This window comes from Ictidomys tridecemlineatus, chromosome 1, assembly GCF_052094955.1.
Source record: "Ictidomys tridecemlineatus isolate mIctTri1 chromosome 1, mIctTri1.hap1, whole genome shotgun sequence".
Lineage (NCBI taxonomy): Eukaryota > Metazoa > Chordata > Mammalia > Rodentia > Sciuridae > Ictidomys > Ictidomys tridecemlineatus.
The window spans coordinates 26,619,251-26,629,380 of record NC_135477.1 but is presented as its reverse complement, the minus strand read 5'-3'; the positions used below and the strand labels follow the sequence as shown (position 1 = coordinate 26,629,380).

At 46.6% G+C, this 10,130-nt stretch overlaps 1 long non-coding RNA gene across 1 annotated transcript; it reads left to right on the top strand.

The window, feature by feature from the left end:
• The first annotated feature begins 773 nt into the window (after positions 1 to 773).
• On the top strand, positions 774 to 3,589 carry LOC144368102 (uncharacterized). The gene is made up of 3 exons (XR_013427885.1): positions 774 to 936; positions 1,570 to 1,736; positions 3,435 to 3,589. It is a non-coding gene; the product is annotated as an uncharacterized LOC144368102 (long non-coding RNA).
• Positions 3,590 to 10,130: the final 6,541 nt, after the last annotated feature.

The following is a 10,130-nucleotide window of genomic DNA, read 5'->3' as shown; positions in this document are numbered from 1 at the left end:
TCTCCTATGTCCACTTCACCAGGGCCCCACTCCAGGCTGCAGACACACTGGAAACTGGGTAGAGTCTGGAAGGCCCACTGGCCAGCTAGAGGCGTCTGAGAGCATGTCTGAGAGCATACCCTTTCTAGTAGGCTGTACTGAAGTCATTCACCCAGTCTCCCCTCCCTAAACCCATCTCCACTGCCCCTGGCACCTTCCTCCCCTCTCCCCCATCCTAGAGGCAAAAGGGAAAGTCCCAGGCAAGCTCTCAGCATGGTCCTTGGCATCCAAGGTATAAGTGACCAATCCTGGTGGATTTCCAAGCTTATTTCTACTGGTTTTTCACCAGGGTTTAGCTGGATTCCCTTTCAAAACCCAAAGTTATTTCCTTTCCCTTCCCATGGGGACTCTGAATTTGCAGTGTTCTCTGGCCCAGACATGTTCTCAGAGAATCCTTGATTTTCCCCGTTCTTCTCTCATGCAGCAGCCACCTGCATTCCTCTCCACTCAGCTGAGAACCAGCAAGATGGGGAGGAGCCAAGTCCAGAATCCCCAACAGCAGGCCCCTCAGCTACCTCAAATCTAGCCTCAAGAGCCTCACAGAGGCCCAAAGGAAACTAGTGACCTTCAGCCCCCAGGACATGCCAGGCACCCTGCATTCCTGTCTTCTAATATTCTTTTCACTAAAGTCCTACTTTCTCTAGTCAAATGCCAGTGTCTTCTCGATACCCAGAATTATCTGGACCTCTGGGTCACTTGGCTAAGCTTCAATCATCCAATGACATAAGTTGGTCTTGGTTCTGGCCACTCCCATACTGCTGACTCCGGTGTCAGGGGAGGGCCACCTGAGAAACAGGAACCCCAGGAACAAGATGGGGCCTGTTGCCAGCAAATCAGCTTCCTGCCAGGGAAGGCTGGTACCTAGACCTGTGACTAGGAACTGAAGCCAACAGCCAGGTAATTCCATTACTCCTTTGTAGTTTAGGACTGTAAGCACGAAGGAGGCAAAGGCAGAGGAATGGAAGAACCAGGGCTTGCTTAGAGATAGAGTGCATCTGGATTCATCCAGGAAAGCAGGAACAGAGTCCTATTCAGGGGTAGGAGGAGTCTGTGAATAGGTCACTGGGGAAGGATTGGGAGAAGGGTGTGAGATCAGCACAGGAGGTGAGAGGTGAGGGGTGAATTGTCTCCCCCCGAGGTTGGAGCAGACATGGCACTTAGTAAAGAGAATGGAGGCTGCCCCTTCTTCAAAGAAGAGCATTGTAAGGATGGGCCTCACATACTAATCTGTATCAGAAAACTCAATGGCAAGAGCATTCATGTGGGCCCACACATCCTGTGGCCTCTCCCAGCCCAGAATCAGCCAGGCCAATGATGGAGATAGGCAAGCCCATTCCTGTGATACAAAGGACCCCCCTAGGGGCCTGTTTTGTTTCCCTAAAGTTCTCACCAACTCTTTCTAGTAGACTGTACTACAGTCATTCATCCAATCTCCCCTCCCCAAACCCATGTACTCTCTAAGGGTCATGACACACATCATGGTGGTCAGCCCTGGGCCTAACTGGGCCCCCTCCCTCTGTTCTCTCACAGTGTTTCCCTCACTGAAAGCCACGCCACTTGTCCATTCTCATGTCTATATCTCAGAAGATCCCGCTTCACACATAACTCCACTGGGCCTCTGGAATGATCGATTACTGTGGGTTAGAACTTGTTAGCAGGGCCAGATATGAGCCTGCAACATTACCAAGAAGGAAAGGGTAAGTAACAGGAAAAAGCTGGGGAGAGAGATGGTCCCAGGATGGGGACATTCTGAGAACACTTTGAACAGGTTTGTCAGACCCTCAGTAATGAGGGAGATGGGGTGATGTTTCGGATGCCACCTGGTGGCCATTGCAGGTAAAGCACTTTGTGGCCTCTGCTGGTCGGTGACTCAGGTGGAGAGGAAAAGAGTGGAGAATTTGATTGGGTTTGGGGGGGTCCTCTTCCTCCCTGACATACAGCAGACATTGGAGGAATCCTTACTGCCAAAATTAATGCTTGAACTTTCCTCCTTTAAAACCAGCACCATAGTTTCACATCTATGATATGCTACTCCTGAATTAACTGGTCCATCTTATTGTCAGACTATTTTTCATAAAGTAGAACTTTGATTCATTTCTCTGTTCAGAAATTATTTTTGTCTTTCTATTGCATAATTAGTCAAACAACTGGCATTTCAAGCCTTCCATCTTTGCTCCTAGCTCTTGTAGGAGTCTCACTTCGGATTCTTTAGCCAAAGTGGAACTGGCCTTCTGGAAAGGTCTGTAGTCCTCCTCACTGTCTGCTCTGGCTCATGCTGCTTTTCCTGGATGCAAACAGAGAGGAAGCCAGTATCTTGAGCATGAAAATACTGATTGCAAAGACTGATTCCACCAGAAGTTGTCTCTCTGATCTTCCATTTCTTTGCCTATTAAGCAGAGATTAGAAAAACCCCACCCCAGAAGATCCCGTGAGAATTAACTAATCTCATGCACTGTAAAATGTCTGGCCTTTGGAGAGTTAATAAATGGCAACTATACTTTATTTTTGTTTCTTCAAACATTACTCACTCTTCAAAGTCCACCTCAATGGCCATTTCTTTCCAAATTTCCTTCCTGTCCCAATCACTCTCTTTCCTCTGCACCACTCTGAGCCTCTGTCCCTCAAGCTTCTGTTCCCACACTTGTCACACAGTCCACCCATACTCCTCCCAGCTGGGATCTCTATGGAAGTGGCCTTCAGTACAGTGTCTTGGTGCAAGGAGGTGACAGGCAAACCTGCCACACGGGTGGCTTCCATGTCAAGGATGGAAGTGGAGAGCTAGTGCCGCAAAGACCAGCAGCCAGGAATTGCTCTGAGTCTGGAATCAAAATGAGCCTCAAGTCTCAGAGCTACTGACTACTGGCTTTTCAGAAATAATTGTTTTTCTAAATATGACAATACTCATGATCATTGCAGGTAAAAGAATGAACAGGATAAAAAGCACCTGTAATTACATCAACCAGAGATGACCACCCCTAATTTCTAATTAGCTTTACTCTCTGTATTCCTGTAAGTATAATATACACATAAAATTTACTTTCTGTTACACAGTAGGTGTGTATTCCAGCATCTTCTCCACAACTTGTGAGGAGCATTTTTGCATTTCACTAAATATCATCCATCAACATTGTTATCTCTGCATATTTGCTCATTGTATGAGTATGCCATAATTTTTAAACTTTTTTATCATTGTATATTTAGGTGTCCTTTTTTGGCTTTGAAAGAAATTGTTATCAAAGATGCTGGCAGAAATATCAGGATGCTTCTTGGATTTGTGATTATGGGAATGAAGAAAAAAAGTTCTTGCTTCTGAATGCATGTTCAGGAAACTGTTACTTGCTGAGTGGTTTCACCAGCTGCTCTAGCTGTTGCATGAATGTCCATCTCTTTCCCAGGTTCTGAGGAGACAACCCAGCTTAGAAATGGAAAAGTGGTTGGATCTGTATTTGCAAGAATGGATGGGCTGCAGAGGTCATATTCCAGTGACTGTGTGGGCTCTGGGTGCTGCGTGCACAGACTTTCTTGCAGTGCTATAGCTAACAGATCTCTTTGTTCCATCTTGTAACTTGGTTTGTTCCTCTATGCTTATTAGCAGTAAAATATTTTTGACTCTCAGGAAACTTTGTTTGTTGCAGGGACAAGAAACCAGAAAAGAAGTAGAAATCATCATTCCACTCCTGTAGCTGCAGAAAGTGGCTGTCCTGTTGTGTGTCCTCAGAGCTTCCCGTGTCTCTCCCTCACGGTATTTTGTGTGACTACATGCCATAAATTACTTGTGTCCATGTCACATTTCCTATCACAATCTAAATTCTGCACAGCCAGACCACATGGTCTTGTTTGCAGCTTTGTCTCTGGAGCTAAGCATCAGAATGGACTTACCGTTGGTGCGTAGTTGGGCTATGAATTCAGACTGGAATGAGGACTCCACTTGGAAGGATGTGTGTCACATCCAGTCATAGGGCTATCGGAGACTGGGACAGGAAGATGTCTTGAGTGACAACTCTGAGACCCTGAAATGGTGTTGGCAGAGTGTACCCAAAAGGATGTCCTAGAGCTCCAATCTGTCCTATTCACAGGCTTTGGACACACAGCCAGCTGTGCCAGGGTTGGAAGCGGGTGTTGGTGACTGGCTCTGCAAGTAAAGAAGAATCACCTTCTATAGGGTGCTCTTCCCCAGGCCCTGTGGACATTCTCTTTCTCTTGCATGCTTTTCTTAACTCTCTGGTCCCCGTGCCTTTCATCTGCCTTTCAAATGCACATGGAGCCCTTTCCATCCCCACTCCACCAGTCTAACATCAGAAATCCTCATTTCTGCATCTCTGTAGGAGAAGCTATAGGAAGAGCTGACAGTTCTAGCTGCATCAGGCAGGAACTCTGCTGAGAAGTGATAGTGCTGATGGATTGCTTGGGTGTTCATGAGCACGTGGCATCTCATCACTCTCAGCAGGGAGGCAGGATCATGGCCACGGAACAAGTTTCCATGGACTCAGGGAACTGAAGACTTACTTCCTTATTTCTGTTGCTGGCATCATCTGTCTCCCACATTGGTTTGATTGGTTCCCCAATCTGTGGAAATCTTCCATAGAAGACATGGACAGATAGATGTGGATATCCAGGAGAATCCTCTAGAAATGGAAAGGAAGCTGAAGATCTCATTCAAACAGAATCCCTTTGGGACATGGAACATGCAAAATGTATTCAACAGGACTTGTGAAATAGGGGCAGTGATGGAAGGGAAGGAGGAAGATAAAGTGAGTCATTTTGATGAGTAGATGGGGCTCTTCCAGCCTATTTTCTTGGTTTCCTGAGTAGGGAGAGCTGCCACAGGACTTCATAAACCACAACTTTCCAATGAGAGTGGTTGGTTCATTTTGATGTATTGAGCAGCAGGGGCTTGTGGAAGTCCTGGAGAGGTAAGGAGCCTGGTGTCTATGGCATAGAAACAGGTGGGGAAGATGGCCTTGTATGTAGACCACTCTGACCTGCCTGCTTGATCTGCCATGTTTGGAGCTGCTAACTTGGGCATGCTGATTTTAGTCTTGTTTCTGCACGGATGACTAGGGGTATGTTGATGAAACTCAGTCTTATGCCCAGGGTTCTTTCTATGGACAAGATATTTCCCATGTCTTCCATTAACACTCTGCCATAGTGAGCCCTGGTTATAGGAAGTATGTCCTGTTGTCTGTGCTAATTGGGGTGAAGGGTTAAGAGTGAATATGTCAAATACAGGAGATGGTTTGAAGTTTGCCATTTCCTGCAGAAGCTGGACTGTGCATCTCCCCAGGGTTCCTTTTCCTAGAATATGGAAAGGAACTTGTCCCAGGGGTTCTTGAAAACTTCTAGGAGGATGAACCACAAGTTTCCCTCTTACAGACTCTGCTATCTCTGGGCAATTGTCAGGATCTAGTATAGCTGGTAATTCAGAAGAAGCTGGTTGAGATGGCTGTGGTGTGAAAAAGGATGCACATGGGCTGTGGAAATAAGGTGGTCCTCCTCCCAGTGTCTAAATGAGGATAACATGTCACCAATATATCACAGCAAAGGAATGGGACCAGTTCATCAGGTGGGCTAACTGGCATCCTGTTGAAGGAGTGCTTTTGGTTCTGATGGGCCAAAGTTCTGTGGTGTCATTATAAAGTCCTCCAGGAGGTGCTCTCATTCAAAGACTCCTTTCCATTTCTTTCCAGACCAGTGGTCACCATTCCATTCTGCTGGTTTTAGCTTCTGGAAATGGAACTATAGATGTGGACAGTTCTGGACCCAATTTACCACAAACTGCAGTGTGTGGACTGCACAAGAATGGATACTCTGAGAAAATAATGAAAATAGTTTTGTGCATTAGAGAACATGGTTTATAAAGCTTTATGCAATTTGCTATTTAGACTTAACAGCCCTTCAGGTCTTTAGGGAAGGTGCCATTATTGCCACTTTGCAGATAGGTCAACCAGTTTCAAAAACAACTTCTCCAGAACCATATCACTTGGTAAGTTACTGAGCCAACAATCTAATTCAAAGACAGGTATTTAACTCAAGTTCAAATTCAAGGCTCTTAAGTTTTGCTGACATTGTCAAGAGGTTGCCTTAGCCTCTGATCCCCTCTGTTTGCCCATTTTAATAGAAAAGTCAAGTGCCTGCAGAGTCCAGAGGATGTGGAGAAGTATTGGACACAAAATCATCAGGAGATTCCACTTGATTACCACATTTGCAATTTCTGGAGTAAAGTTGGATATCATCAGAATTCAGAGGACTTGCTGAGATTTCTCAAGCCATGTTGCATAACCTGTGTCCTGTGGCATGTGGGCTGATCCACACACAAGGGGCATGTGCAGCACTGGGCAGGGAAGAGCAACAGGATGTACCCCAGTTAAATAACCATGAGTAAAGCAGTCTGTCCTGGCCTTGAATTCTCAGAATGGGGAGACTTGTCACATGATGAACCTCCCCAAGTTCATTCAAAGGACTGCTGATCACAGGCCTTTTCCAGAATTCCAAATTCCCCAAAGGGAACAAGAAAACACCTGCTGTTTCTTTCCCTGCTGCTCAGAATCACATTGTTGGCTTCCTGTTTCTCCCCTCTGTCTCAAAGTCCAGTGTTACAAATCAGAGAGACGTCTTGGTGCTATTGTGGGTGAGAGGCAGCAGTTCCCCTTACCTTTCCACCAAGTTGATCTAACATAAGATGATTGGCACTGGTGCAGTTTCTCATCCTTTTCCCCCAAACAAAACAGGCACTTTGTCTTGGCACAGTGGCTCATGCCTATAATCCCAGTGGCTCGGGAGGTTGAGGCAGGAGGATGGCAAGTTCAAAGCCAGTCTCAGCAGCCAGGGGATGCTGAGCAACTCAGTGAAACCCTGTATCTAAATAAAATACAAAATAGGGCTGGGGATGTGGCACTTTGGAGTGTGTCTCACTGGCTGGTACAATGAAGCATGGGCACTGACCTATCTAAAAAGGTTCACTGACCCATTCCAGTATAAACAGGAAGTTTACCTCCTTTATAGTGTTTGGGACTGAGGCAGAAGTTTCATGCATCCAACAGCCACTTTTTGAATCTTGTTTTAGAACACCTAGAAGGGGAAAATTGAATTTTCAAGGTACTCAGCACAGCCCTTAATCCCTTGTCTAGGATCAAGATCTCCTTATGGCAGACTCAGGGAATGCCCACCCCCCACCCCACTTCAGACCAATGAAAAAGAGGACCCCTTAAGACTAAGACAAAAATACCTCTCAAGAGAAATAAAAACAGCCAAGCCAGCTCTTGGCCTTATTGGGTTTATAGCCATACCAGAAAATTAGGAATTAAAAGGTGAACTGGTCTTCAAGGATAACATTCCAGGAGATGAGAGGCTGGGGAACTCAGCTCAGCTTCTGACTCTGTGTGGTCTATAGAAGTCCCAGCTAAAGCCATACAAAGCAGGGTCTGCACTTTTCTGAAAATAATAATGTCAGAGACTTTATAAGATGATAAGAGGCAACTCCAAGTGGTGAGGGTCAAATCATGCATAGTCACCATGGTAACCACATTTACCTTTATCTTATTATCATATAAAGATGCTCACCCCTATACAGAGGCTTAAGATAGTAATGAGACATGTGTCACATGAAGAGGCATGATAGAGAAAAGCGCAGGTGTGATGGAAGTCCCACCTCTACCTGAGATGACATCAACAGGCCCAGGCTCTGCCCACCCTAGGGATGCCATAAAACCTAATCCACTTTTGTCTTTCTTGGAGCCAGCCTCACCCCTCCCTCTCAGTGCTGTGACTCCCTTCTGGCTTTGAGCAGAGGTCCCTTATGAAGCCTTTTCTGTACTTAAATTCTTTCTGGGTCCAGTGTTTGTTTCTACAACTCTGAATCCAACAACCTGAGTTTGCTTAACACTTATGGGGACTCAAATACTAGAGACTTTGATGTGGATGGAGACCCTGCCCCTTAAGATCTGACTGCAGGGGCTCCTCCTGCCATTAACCTTATCCTGGCTATGGGTGTGGGTGAGTAGGGGAGTGCCCTTCTCCACTAATTAAGGGACAGCTCAAGGGGAGACCCTGAAGGAGTCCATTGGCTGAGCCTGGTAGGGAGGCTGCACCTCTCAGTCCCTGGCTGTGTTAGGCAGCTTTTTGTCACTGTGAACAAAATTCCTGAACAGAACAACCTAAGGGAGGAAAAGTTTATTTTGGCGTTTGTGAAGCAGAAAGTCAAGGTGGAAGGGTATGGTGGAGGAGGTCTTCTCTGTTCCTGGCAGCCAAGAAGCAGAAAAAGGGAGGGGAAGGGAAAGTGAACCTTTCCAGGACACACCCCAGAGCCACCTCCTCCAGCCAAGCTCCACTTGCCTAAGTCTCCACCCAATCCTCCAAAGTAGGATGGACTGATTAGGTCACAGCTCTCACAACCCAGTCATTTCACCTCTGAACACTCCTGGGTTAACACAGGAGCTTTTGGGAGACACCTCAGATCCAAACCATAAAACACTGACCTTGCTCCCACCCTATCCATGTTGGCCCTTTGAGGGGCTTTTAGTGGAAATTAGCTCAAAGCTACGATGGATTCCAGCAGCCTCAGCTCCTCCCACTGCCCTTTCATCACCTCTTCCACTTGGACTCAGCCTCCCCAGCCACCACCTGCTCCCTGAGAATTCTCCTCTTAACCCAGCCCTGCTTGTGCTCTACCTGCACATGACCTTCCCCTTCCCATCTCTCCCCTCTTCAAACCCCTGACTCCAGTTCCCTCGTTGCCCCTTTCTTCCTGTCCCTCAGGACTTGCAAAGAGAGAGAAAGTTTCCCTGACAGAATTCATGGCCATCCGCACACTCTGTCCTCTCCTCTCCCCTCCCCCAGGCGGCCACAGATTCCCTACCTAGGAAGGAAGCAGAAGCTTAGTGGGAGCTGCTGCTCTTAGACTCCCTTTCCTTGGCTCTCTTCTGGCTAGGCCAGGCTGTGCCCCTGTTCCCTGTTTCTCCAGATAAAATCTCAGTGTCCATCTGTGACTTGCCCGTGTTAGAACCTGGCCCTAAGAAACAGAGATCAGTCTCATGATCCAACAGAGGGAGCACCTGGCACAGTCATCCCTTGGGATCCCAGAAGGCTATGTGGAAGTTAGGTTGAGGGAGGACACAGCTGTGATGAGATCCTGGAACAGGTGCCTCCCTTTCATGACATCTGTGGGGTCGGGTCCACCTGTGTGAGCAGACTGCATCCTGGGAACTCTGTATATATATCAACATTCAGCTCCTGTTTTCTGCTTTTTCAGCCTAAGGTATTTTTTTTTGACAAAGAACTTGTCACTGAGTTCAGTGGACGAAGGCAGGTTGTTAGAAAAGCTGTTGGTGAAAGTGGTTTTGCCCAAAATAGTAAGAGAAATGCAGGTTTTAAATTCAAGTTCCTGACACTGACTCAGTAGCCATTGTCTTCTGCCAGAAGATGGAAGTTTTTAATCCTCCTGGAAAGAGTAGAAGATCACTCCTTTCCATTTGGGAAAATCGTTTGGTGGGTTTTTCATGGTTACTTATCAGACTTTAAGCAGCATGGGGTGGCACACGCCTATAATCCCAACCTCTTGGGAGGCTGAAATAGGACGATGGCAAGTTCAAGACCAGCCTCAGCAACTTAATGAAGCCCAGTCTCAAAAAATACAAAGGGCTGGGGCATCGCTCAGTGGTAAAGTGACCCTGGGTTAAGTCCTCAAAAACAGAAAAAAAATAAGTTATCATACTTTATCTGAATCATGTATCTTTCATTCTTTCCTCAAGGCTTAATTAATATTGCCCTAAAGTGTTGAAAAAGTTACTTCATGCAATCGAGGTGGCACTTTCAGGTATGAACAAGCTGAGATGTGTACAGACTTGCAAAGTTTACCTTACAAGCTTCCTTAGCCTCAGTTTGACATTGGGTTTCCTCATCTAGCTGAAGATGGTGTGATGACAGGATGTGGCCCACACAGGCGTGAGTATTGCCCCATAAACAGGACACTAGAAATCACCATCAGCAGAGAGTGTGGCCTGGGTGAGTTCCTCAGCATGGGGGAGGGGTTGGAGAGAAAACAAGGAGTGGTGGCAGCGATCTGGGATCTGACTCTCTGCAGGAACCCCTGATCC